This window comes from Magnolia sinica, chromosome 16, assembly GCF_029962835.1.
Source record: "Magnolia sinica isolate HGM2019 chromosome 16, MsV1, whole genome shotgun sequence".
Classification (NCBI taxonomy): Eukaryota; Viridiplantae; Streptophyta; class Magnoliopsida; order Magnoliales; family Magnoliaceae; genus Magnolia; species Magnolia sinica.
In genome coordinates this window covers 4,358,172-4,370,816 of record NC_080588.1, presented here as the reverse complement: position 1 = coordinate 4,370,816, position 12,645 = coordinate 4,358,172, and positions in this window count along the sequence as shown.

Here is a 12,645-nt window from a genome sequence, read left to right as displayed (position 1 = left end):
ATGGCCAGGATTTCGGTTGTGGCGCACGACTAACCTGAGATCAGGATTTACCACATTGGGTCTGACCATCCAAATTAGGTATGGGACTAGTTTGGATAGAAGTCCATTGTGATGGACCTCACAGCCTGTGATACTACGTACTACCATACCGACTTCACACTCCAGCACAGTCATTCCATTTGCACTGCATGTTATATTACATCCGCAGTATATGGTATGGTTGACGCTATTCATTTTACTTATCAGGAATGTATATTGCATTGAATCATTTGCATCTGATATTTGGCTCTCTACGACTCTTCATTTGCATACTGATTTGTATTGTGTATTTTAATATTGTATGATGTATGCACTTATCTATATTTTCGCTTACTCTGTTATCGTGTGATTTAGGACTTTGTCAGTATTTCTGTTTACTCTGATAATTCCTGCTCTTGTCAGTATTTCTGCTTATTCTGATTATGTACGATTTATGGATTACTAGTATTTTCGGTATTGTATGATGATGGCATTGTATTGAATACTTGGCACTTACCTTGTGCACACACTTTCACCACCCTCTAAGCTTTCTATAAGCTTATGGGCGATAGATGCATACAGGTGTTATTAGGTTGCAGCAGCGTTGAGCTTGGAGCGTGCAGTTGTATTCTGGAGCTTCGATTTCGATATATGTATTTTCCCTTTCAGCATTGTACTCAAATGATTATATTAGTGGATATATGATGATGATGTTGTCTTTGTGAATTGGGTAATCTTGTGGTTATGCTTATTATGAGTTAAATGTATAAAAAAAATCCTCCTTGTAGGATCCCAGGATCGGAATCTGGCGTATGGATGCTAGGACCCGAGAATGGGGTACTATGGAGGCTGTCGGCACTGGATTCGGTGATCTGGATTCCTGCAAATCCGATTTCCAGGTTTGGGGTGTGACACTAAAGATCAAAATCATAGTCCTTCAGGAGCTCCATCCAATGCCTCTGCCTCATGTTCAGCTCAGACTGAGAGAACAGATACTTCAAGCTCTTGTGGTCGGAGAAGAGCTCAAACCTCACCCCATAAAGATAGTGCCTTCACACCTTCAGTGCGAAGACAACTACTGCCAGCTCCAAATCATGTGTGGGGTAGTTCAGCTCATGGACCTTGAGCTGGCGAGACGCATAAGCCACTGGCTTCCCATGCTGCATCAGGACAATACCCAAGCCAACTCGTGAGGCATCGGTAAATACAACAAATCCATCACTCCCATAGGGAAGAGTGAAGATAGGAGTGGACGTGAGGCGGTCCTTCAACTCCATAAATGCCTGCTCACAAGCGTCACTCCACACGAATTCGGCACCCTTCTGGGTCAACCTGGTCAACGAGGTTACAATACGAGAGAATCTCTCAATAAAACGTTGGTAGTAGCCCACCAAACTAAGAAAACTGTGGATCTCGGATGCGTTTATGGGCTGGCCCCACTGACGCACGACATCAATCTTCGAGGGGTCCACTGCGACACCTTACCTCATCACCACATGACCGAGGAACTTCACCTCCTCCTACCAGAACTCGTACTTCTCCAACTTCGTGTAAAGCTGGTGTGCACGGAGGATTTGCAATGTAATCTCTAGATGCCGCTCATACTCCTCACGGGTCCATGAATATATTAGAATGTCATTGATGAACACCACAAGAAACTGGTCGAGACACAGACAGAAGACCTTGTTCATCAACTACATGAATACTGCAGGCACATTGGTCAGTTCGAAGGACATGACCTGGAACTCAAAATGACTGTAGCGCGTCCTGAAGGCTGTCTTTGAGATATCCTCATTTTGAACCCAAACCTGATGATAACCGGACCGCAAGTCTATCTTCGAAAAGAACTGCGCCTCCTGCAGCTGATTAAACAAATCATCGATCCTCGGGAGCTGGTACTTGTTCTTAATCGTGACCTTGTTGAGCCCGCGGTAATCTATGCAAAGCCTCAACGAGCCATCCTTCTTCTTCACGAAGAGTATCGGCGCTCCCCACGACGAATTGCTCGGACGGATAAAGCCTAACTCACGCAACACGTCCAACTGCTTCTGCAGTTCCCATAACTCCGACGGTGCCATATGATACGGGGCTTTTGAAATAGGCGTGGTACCGGGTACGATATCAATTTGGAACTCGGTGTGCCGACGAGGTGGTAATCCCGAAATCTCCTGGATCACATCGAAAAAATCACAAACGACCGGCAGCTGGTCGATACTCAAAGCAGCTGGCTCCTCAACGGCACACGACAATAGGCAAGAAAGCTGCTCTCCTCTCAGCTTGACAATAAACTGGAACTTTGGCACGCCGGGTATACAGTATGTGACTGTCCTCGCAGAGCAGTCCAATATAGCGTGGTACTCGGCGAGCTAATCCATGCCCAAGATGACATCAAACTCGGACATTGGTAATACGAACAGGTCGGTAGGCTAGAAGATATCCCCAATCAGAATAGGGCAAGATGCGCAAAATCGGCCTAACACTGCAGTCTTCCCTAAGGGTGTCGATACTGACAAAACCTCATGGGCAGACTCCATCGGTAAACCATTCGATCGGAAGAAATCATCGGCCACAAAGGAATGAGATGCACCAGAATCAAACAATACATGTGCAATGCATGTAGAAACAGGGAGAGTACCCTCGACGACCCCTCCTGATGACTGAGGGTCCTACTGAGTGGCATAAAATCTGCCCTGGGCCTGCCGGGGAGGTGTAGGTCCCGTCTAAGGTCTCTGTTAATGCTGCTGCTACTATAACGGCCTAATCTGCTGCCTCTGCTGTTGTGGGGGAGGCCCTGGAGGCTGGTGCTATGGTCGCTGCTGGTGTTGTGGTGGCTGTCGTGGAGGCTGATGCGGTGTCCTCGGCTGCTGCCGTGGATGGGGACACTCGTGCACACGATGTCCTGTCCTACAGCACCCAAAGCAAGTATCTGTAAATGGTCCCAGAGGTGGTGCTGGGGGTACTGCTGGTGCTCGGAATGCTGGGTGGGTCGTGCGTTGCTGCTGTGAACGATGCTGTTAGTGGGAACTACTAGAGGGCGCCTTCCTCTTCTGATCTCCCCTCTGGTTCGGGCTCTCTGTAAACTGGCCCAATCTGACTCGTATATCTGGGCCCTCTCCATAATCTACTCAAAAGTCGAAAGCATGTGTCCGATCACATGGCTCCTGAGGGCAGGATGTAAGCCGTTCTCAAAACGGTGGGCCTTCCGCCCCTCATCATCAACAAGATATGTCGTGAATCTCGATAGTGCAATGAAACGAGCCTCATATTGGGATACAATCATGTCCCCCTGGACCAGAGTCTCAAACTCTAATGCGCGCTGCTGTCGCACATGCTCGAAAAAGAACTTCTGGTCAAACCGGTTTATAAAGTCCTCCTAGGTCTATACGAAATCGGCCGCTACCGCTCGGGCGACGAATGCCCACCAGTGCTGAGCCTCACCCTGGAGAAGGAATACAGCTAATGGAACTCGCTGTTGGGTCGTACATCTCATGGTGTCGAATATCTTCTCCACCTCGGAGCACCATATCTCTGCTGCAGTAGGGTCTGGCACACCCCGAAAATGCGGAGGATCGTGCTGTCGGAAGTCCTTGAGAAGGGCGCTCGCACGCTCCTGCTCAGCCTCGGCTGGTGTAACAGTGGGACGCTTGCTCTGCCCCTGAACAATAACAGTCATCGCCTGTAGCATCTGCTATAGCTGGCTGACATTCACAGGTACGGTCGGATCCGTACTGGTCTCAGGTAAAGGAGTGGCATCCTCAGGCTGAAAATCAGGAATATCCGATGGTGGAGCGAGAGTAGCAGGTGGTAGAGCGGGAGTCGCAAGTGGTGGAGCGGGAGTCGCAGGTGGTGGAGCGGGATTCGCTCGGGTCACTCTTCTAGGCATCACGTCCTACAGGAAGGAATAAGGGCCTATCAGCCTTGAGAATTCTCGAAGGCATAAACGTCAAGGGTCTATGTCGGAAAATCGCTACGTCATTCAGATTCGGAACCTATTCATTCTAAATTCATAGTAGATATATGATGTGATCCTTAGGTATTCCCAAGTTATGCTCTGATACCAACTTCTGTCATACCCCAAACTCAGAAACCGGGCCCACAAAATTTTCGATCGTCGAATCCAGTGTCGACAGCCTCTGTAGTGTCCCATTCTCGGATCCTGGCACTCACATGCCAGAATCTGATCCTGGGATCCTACAAGGAGGATTTTCAGCATGAATTTGTTTTTTGTAATAGAGCATAACCAAGTCACAAAATAATATCACCACATATCCACTATATCAAAAACTTTAAGTACAATACGAAAAGGAAAATACAGGGTGATCAAGAACTCCAAAATAATCTGATGTGCGCTCCTGCCTCAGTGTTGCTGCGATCCAATGCTACCTGCACGCAACGGTCGTGTATAAGCTTACAAAAGCTTAGAAGGTGGTGTAAGTGTGTGCGCAAGACAAGCGCCAAGTGTACAATATCAGAGTAATGCGAAAATATGTGGTAAGTCCATGAATGCTATCAGCTGTACCGAAGCTATGTGATGCAAGGCATAAATGCTATTGGTCATACCAAGGCCATGCGATACGAGTCATGAATGCTATCAGCCATACCGATGAAATGCGAGGCCTACGTAGCGGAATGTCATATGCGAGATACAATATAAGCATGCCAGTCATCATCAAGTACACATATCAGTACAGTTTCTCTCTGGATATCACCGGGGTTTAATACACTTCACATTGACTGCCTCATCCCTAGTTGCACAGCCAAGCAAGTGGAAGAGACCACACTATCCGCTTGACCTGTAGTCTGCCAATACATACCCGACTCGTCAATAGCGGACTCTTTACGAGCTAGTCAAACTCAGCCTAGCTTATAGCCCTCTCACTCGGGCGGATAAGGCCACACCCCCTTTCAACCGACCATGATACAGTGGGAGATGCGGCCTACTGGTATTCGACACTCGAGCGCTCGTGGATCCACTCGGTCTAGATGTTGGAGCATCTCCTGGTACCAAAAAAGGTTTTGAGATTTTCACCCAAGGACATCCTGAGTGCCCACAATGCTAGAGCCAATATTTTCGGTATCTGATACGACCATCCACGATGTGCCTGTGGAGGCCATGGCCCTGATGTCGCTAGGGCGTGCAGTGATCAAGTCACACATATGCAAGATGCATGAGTCACACCGTACAATCATGCAGCAATCTCGCGCATACCACGCGATCATGTGGGGTACTCCATCTCATAAGGAGTTCCGTAAATGTTTCAGCCCAACGACTTATGCTAGGTCAAACATTCCTCATATCAAGCATACATATGATGCGTATAAGCATGAATCATGGAATTATATTAAGCAAGTTATAAAGTAATGAACTATCCTTACAACGCAGATGGGCCTAAACGGCCTACACACAACAAGTATGGGCCTATCAATGGACCTTAGGGAGAGTTATAATGTGGACATTTAACCAAAATTATTCTTACAATGTGGACATCAAACCAACATTGCTCCCAAGGCATGGCCCGCCATAAAACATTATTACACAAACCATGGTAGAATCACACATTACAATGGACTTATGTACATCCCATTGGGCCTCGACCCATGGGCCTCCAAAACATCAAATGGGCCTCATAACATGGGCCTCATGTATATCAAGGTGGACCTCAACGGATAGGCCATAAATGCATCAAGATGGACCTAATTATATGGGCCTCATATATATACCAAGGTGGGCTTCAATCGACAGCCAAAAATAAATCAAGATGGCTTCATAACATGGGCCTTACATTCATATCAAGGTGGGCCTCAACAATGGCCATAAATATGGCAAGTGGGCTACATCACATGGGCCATATGCATATCAAAAGGGCCACACCAATGGGCCCCATGTATATCAAATGGGCCACACTCAAATATAAGTGGCAAGAATGATTCCCACCATTAAATTCTCAAGGCCCACCATAACATTTATTTTCTACCCAATCATATCATAAGGTCACACAGACTTGAATTAAGAGGAAAAATATATTTCATAACAATCCAAAACTTTCGAGTTTCAATGGTAGACGTTAAATCCACACTCTGTAGTGTGGTCTACTTGATAAATAGATCTGACTTATTTTTGTCTCAAGCCTTAAAATGAGCTTGCTGGATGGACGATTTGGATGTAACCCCAACATCAAAGGCGGGGTCCACTGACCATCCAGCAGCCCATGGCTGGACGGCATGTATAAAACACATACACCATGGTGGGTTCCACCGTCCACGAATAAAATACTTACATCATTGTAGGTTCCCACATGGGGCCCACCATAACATTTGTTTGACATCCAACCGTTGATAAGGTCACACAGACCTGAATGAAAGGGAAAAATAAATTTCATATTAATCCAAAACTTATGTGACCCAAGAAGGGTTCCAATGGTAGACGTTCATCATCACTGTTCCCTTTGATGTGGGCCACTTGAGTAACGTATAAGGCTGATTTTTGGGGTGGGGCCCACTGCCCTAAGGGACCATCAAATGCATGGTGTTGATGAGCAACACACATCATGGTGGGGCCACGGCTGGGACTCATGGTCCCTGCCTCCAGCGTCCACGGCAGCAGGACACTGCCGCTGTCAGCAGCAGCAGCAGCAGCAGCAGACGCTGCTGCTGTTATATGATTTATTTATTTTTTTAAAATGAAAATTTGGAGATTTTCACACGTGGAGCCCGCATCAGGTGAATCCACTGCAACCATTGCATTCCATGTCTCAAGACAAGCCAAACAAGTCCAATATTGAATATATTTCAGCATGTAGCAAAATTAAAATGAATTCAAACGGTGAGAATCACTGTTTTGAAAGGTATGGCTCGCCTGATGAGCAGATTAGCTACATTTTTCGGCTCAACTTCTGAAATTAAATGGGGAATAGAATGGACGGTGTGGATTGGACCCATACATCAAGGTGGGGCCTGTATGAGCGGTCCATCAAAAGGCCTAAAAACCCACTGTTTGTTCACACTTCATTTAGTCCACGTCCAGCGTCCAGGGACGCTGGATGGACGACTTGAATATAAAAATCATGGTGGCTCCCACATGGACATGGCCCACCTGATTTAAATCGATCTGATACTTGTGGTTTCCCATCACCATAAGGTAAGGCCCACATGGTTTAGACGGCCATGGGGTCCATTTGATGGACGGTCTAGATATCACATACACTCATCATGTGGCCCACAAAATAAAGGAAGGAGGGAGGGAGAGAGAGAGAGAGGGACCCCGACACTATGGGCCCTCCCTGCTACGATTTACAACATACATCAAGTGGGTCCCATTACATATGGACCCACCGATCAAAATCGATGGTGGAGATCCTTTCTCCACTAAAATGAAGGGTTTAGATGACCTTATTTATGCAAGGAAAATAACATCATAATGGGGTCCATGGAGAATGGCCCCATCATGGAATGATCATGAGGATTAAGGTGGGCCATCGGCCACACCTAGGGTCCAAAGTGAGATCCATACCATCAATTGGTAGGCCTCACTTGGCCCTTCATCACAAAAAGAAATATAGGCTTAATAGAGCACCCACCGTTCGATCTTCTTAGTCCGATGAAAGGCCGAGCTCCTTGTGCTTCACTTTGATGGAGGGTGATGAGGTTTGAATGGCTAGGATGAAGGATTTGGAATGGAAAAGTGGGCCACACACATACACTTTCTCTCACATGGGAGAGCTTGGACGTCCCCCTTTTTTTTTTTTTTACTTGGCTTGGAATGTGTTGAGAAATGAGAGAGAGAGGGTTGTAAGGAGAGGTGATGTGTGATGGAGTGATGGAGTGATGGGGTGATGGGCATGTACTTGACATGTATGGGTGTGTAAGAGAGAGAGAGAGAGAGAGAGAGAGAGTTGACTTTGGGGTTGCTTTTGGGGATGGGACATGTACTTGACATGTGAGTTGATTGATTGGATTGATTTGACATGTCATAGAGATTCTCTTGGGATTACAAATGCGCGGCATTTTCTCAAACTGAACGCGGGTCCACATCTCCCTGTCAGGATATCAGATAGGTATGTAAGACGCGGTGTTGGAACCGCGGCGACGGTGCAGTCGCAATAGTACAAGTCTCAGATTAAGCTGACTCAAATCTACGGGATTCGACTTACGGTCGCGCGCAAACGTCGATTATATGTCGCAGGTTGCCGGAATTCGACGGGAAGGATCGCGAGAGTCGACAAAACAGTACGGACTAAGATACGGGTCTTATAGTTATCATAAAAGTGACGAATTGAATCTTTGATTGCGATAAGTATAGACTTCATTATATACCCATGAAACTCAATGTTTGGAATTGTTCTAATTGGAGGATTAATGCTTTGAACTTGATTATAAAACTTACCCGGTGCTAGAGTTTAGGAGAAGGTAATGTACAACATTGATGTATTTTGGAATTCTATTATCTGGATTATTTTTTTAACCACTTGAGCTTATAGAAATTATTCTTTGGTTCTCGAAATATTTTTCACACACTTTACTCGGGACTAGCAAAATGCTGGTTGGGGATTGTGTTAAGGGTCAAATATTGCATATTATCACCCATTTATATCTTAGTTTTATGAACATGATAATGCTTAATGTTTTATTTCACTCATGTTTGTGTTGCAAGGTAAATTTAAGGATTTGGATTGAAAATGGTGTCAAAAGCATGGATTTGATGCTTAAGAATCACCAGGGCAAGGGATAGATCTTAGGAGACCAAGATTGAAGAATTCACATGCTAAAGATCCAAAAAAATCAAGTGAGGAATGAAGAGAATAAAAAATTTAAAGTAAATAAAAAGAATCCTGGAATCGTCCTGAAAAATCATATTCTGAAACTCTAGGTAAGTGAAGTCTATTTTGGAAAACTGTGAAGAGTGAAGTCTATTTTAGCAAAATACGTAAATTTGAGGCAGTTTCTAGAGTTTTCCAATTAAGTGCGAAAGTTGGAGTTCCACAACTATAAATAGGACTCCCTAGTTTGTTCCTAAGCATCTTCTAGCATTTAAGGAGTGGAACAAATGGTTGGAGAAGCCGTCACCAATAGTTTTTCTTCTTCTTTCTTGGTTGTTTTCGTGCTTTCTTCTAGGGTTTTAGATCCAATCATGTTTATGGTTGGCTACACTTTTAAGCTAGGGTTAAGAGGTGAAGCTTGTAGCATGATAAGATGTTTCTATTGCTTTGATTCATGTTTAGGTTGAACTCCATGGATTCTAATTTGATATTTGAAGAATACTTTCAGTTTTTAATGGTTTATTGTGACTTAAGTTACAGTAGATCTGCACTAGCTTCGAGTATTTTCTTTTCCTGATTTGAGATTATGAAATTAGTAAGTCCTTTTGTTCACCATTATCCTTTGGGCATAGTAGGGTGATGGGTTCCTTCCTAATCTTCATAATTCTCTTGCTTTGAGATTATGGGATTGGTAAATCCTGTTGTTTGCAATTGTCTCCTGGGCATGGTTTGGTGGTGGAATCCCTACTAATTATCATAGTTCTCATTCGTTAAGAATTAGGTCAATGGTAGTTCAGATTTGGTTTTATTGATATATTTTCCAATTGGATAGGATAGGACTCCAATTCTAATTGTGTTACTTGAATCAAGCAAGATGGCTCCCTGATCACTACAAGTAGATTCTTAGCACCCTAGTTCCCGCCTTTAAATTCTTAGTTTTAATTACTATATTCACAATTATTCTCTCAAATACTCCAAAATTAGTTTCACATCTTCTTCTAGTTCTACTTTCAGTTAATTTTAGAAACGTACAAGTTTCAATCCCTGTGGATTCGACCTCAGTCTTACCAAGATTATTACTACATCGCGACCTTACATTGGGGTTGTGAACAACAACATGCATACAATATGCTAAGATGTGTAGAGCGTGTGTTGCGGAAGTAATAATTGGAATTGATTAGGGTATTACACGTCATCCACAGAGTTGAAGCATATCCACAGAGATGAAGCATGGCGAGCAGTGAAAGATGGAACGTGGTCGAGAGAAAAGTGATGTTAGAGTGGTTACTAAGACAGGTGTCTAAGAAGAATCCAGAAGACAGAGTGGTGCCAAAGAAATCGTTGTAACCCATTGAATGTAGAAAGAAGCATTTAGATTGCTATCTTAAGGAATCTATAAATATGAGAGGATTTCAACAAACAAGTCGTCTTATACCAACCAAACTAATCAAATAATTCTATCTTTCAATTATCATAACATTATCTTTAATGATCCTTAACATAATCTGTTATTTACGTTCCTTAGTGTAATCAATAGCCTAATCTACATTAGGGGTAACAGTAATCCAATACCTGTTATCCTTAGATGTAATTAAAGGCTACGCTCATACGCTGAACGATTTCCATAATAGTGAAAGCAATTCTCTGTTCACACCCCAAGTATAGGGTTATGATGTAGTAATAAACTCGGTAAGACCGAGGTCGAATCCACAGGGACTGAAACCTGTACGTAATCTAAAAATAACCAAAACTAGAACTAGAATAAGATGAAATCTAAATCGAATGAAATTGAGGGAATAATGGTGAAATATCAACCTAAAATTTAGAGAATTCAAAGGTAGGGAACCAGGGATTCAGAGGATCCACTTGTAGAGATTAGGGAGATCTGTATGCTTAATTCAAGAACTCAACTGGACTTAAAGTCACATCTTCATCCAGTTGGAAGATGTAACCATGAAAATCAAATATGAACTTCCTTTGATTTAGTTTTCAAGAGATAAGGAGGATGTAAATTAAAATGGATTCCATCATAAAACCATGCCCATGAGATAAAGCAAACAACAGAATTAAACCAATCCACAGCTAATCTGAGTGATGTATGAATGTTAGGAAGAGTTTTGTCATCCAACCATGTCCAAGAGGTGATGGTGAACAACAGGGCTTCCTGACTTCATAATCATAATAAGGGAAAGGAAATACTCAAAGCTATCGCAGATCTATTGTAATTTCAGTCACAACAAACCATTAAAAACTAAAGGCATTCCTTAAAACCAAACTAAATCAAAATCAGTTCAACTAGCATGAATCAAAGCCATAGAGTCTTCCCATCACGCCACAAGCTTCACCTCTTAGCCCTAACTAAGAGGTTTAGCCCAACATAATGAGGTTAGAGCTCTCCAAAATAGAAAAAGAAAAAAGAAAAACAGGAAAACAAAAAGAAAAATCTAAACTAATAATGCACTTCACGTCCAAAAGATGGATGCCAGGATGTCTTCTCTCCTCTCTTATATAGGTAATGCAGGCGGTGGAGAGGCGGTGGAATGCGTTTTTACGCATAAAGAACTCCCCTCCGTAAGCTCTATTACGCAGTTAAGAAAACGGTAAAAAAAAACCCATTTTCTTTGCTTTCTTCTCAAAGGAATAACATCCCCTGGGACGTTTTGGGGTGGCCTTCATGATGAACGAATCAGATCTACCATCTGATCATGGTCGTGATCTCACAACAGCCCGCAAAAGCCGGGCTGCGTCCGGACGCGAAAATAGGGGACTGCGTACATCGGCTCGCGCTGATTGATTGGTGGGGTCCATGATTGAGTTTTGTTGGGAAATCCACACTATCCATTGCAATCCTATTGAAAAACCATCCGGAAATGTCGTGGTACAACTCGAATTCGATGTGGCCCATCAGGACTTCTACTCTACCGTCCGTCCTTCGTTTGGGTGAGATATTACCTAGTTCACTTGTGTGGGACCAAAAAGTCGGCATGGTTGTGGTCGTGGCTATCCCCTGAGTTTAATGGATGGCTCGGATCATGCAACGGGGCAGTGAATGGGGCCCATTAGCGAGGTTCGGTCGTTCAGGTTGAAGACACTGTTGCGTCTTTGGCTTTGTTGGAAAATTCGTCGGTCAGCGCAACGCCGACCGACTTAGATTTTTGTGGTGAGCGACGGGTAGTGTATACACCATGCACACGCATCACTTGTGTGGGTCCCACGATGATGTATTCGAGAGATCCGCTCTGTCCAACCGTTTTTTCATCCCGATTAAAGGGTTGAGACCAAAAGTGAAGCACATCCAGATATCAATTGGGCCCCAAATTAAGATTTTAGGGGCTGATCTGTCCGTTGGGCCACTCCCACAAGTATGCAATAATTGAAATTTGATGTGTACGGTTAATTTATGGTCCTTAGGCCATATACGAAGTTTCGAACCAAATGGATTGTGGAAATCCTGTGATCTTGCATTCTGGATGATTTTCAAGCCTCTTTAGTGTGACACACGTGATTTTCTTGAATCTCGGCCATGTAAAATCATCGATCTCGGTCCCCTGGAGTCTGTCCCTTGCCTTGGTGATTTCTGAGTATTAAATCCATGCTTTTAGTACCCTTTTTCAGTTTAGGCTCCTAAATACACCCTGCATCACAAACACGATTAAAATAGGCTATTAAACAGTATCATGTTCGTAAAATTCGGTAATAACTGGGGTTTAATATGCAATATTTAACCCTCAACATAACCCCCAACCAGCATTTTGCTAGTCCCGAGCAAAGTATGCGAAAACTAATTTCAGAAATACGAGACACTTCCTGTAACCCTAAGTAACTTGTAAAACTAATCGAGATGCTCATGAATATTAGGCATTACTTTTTC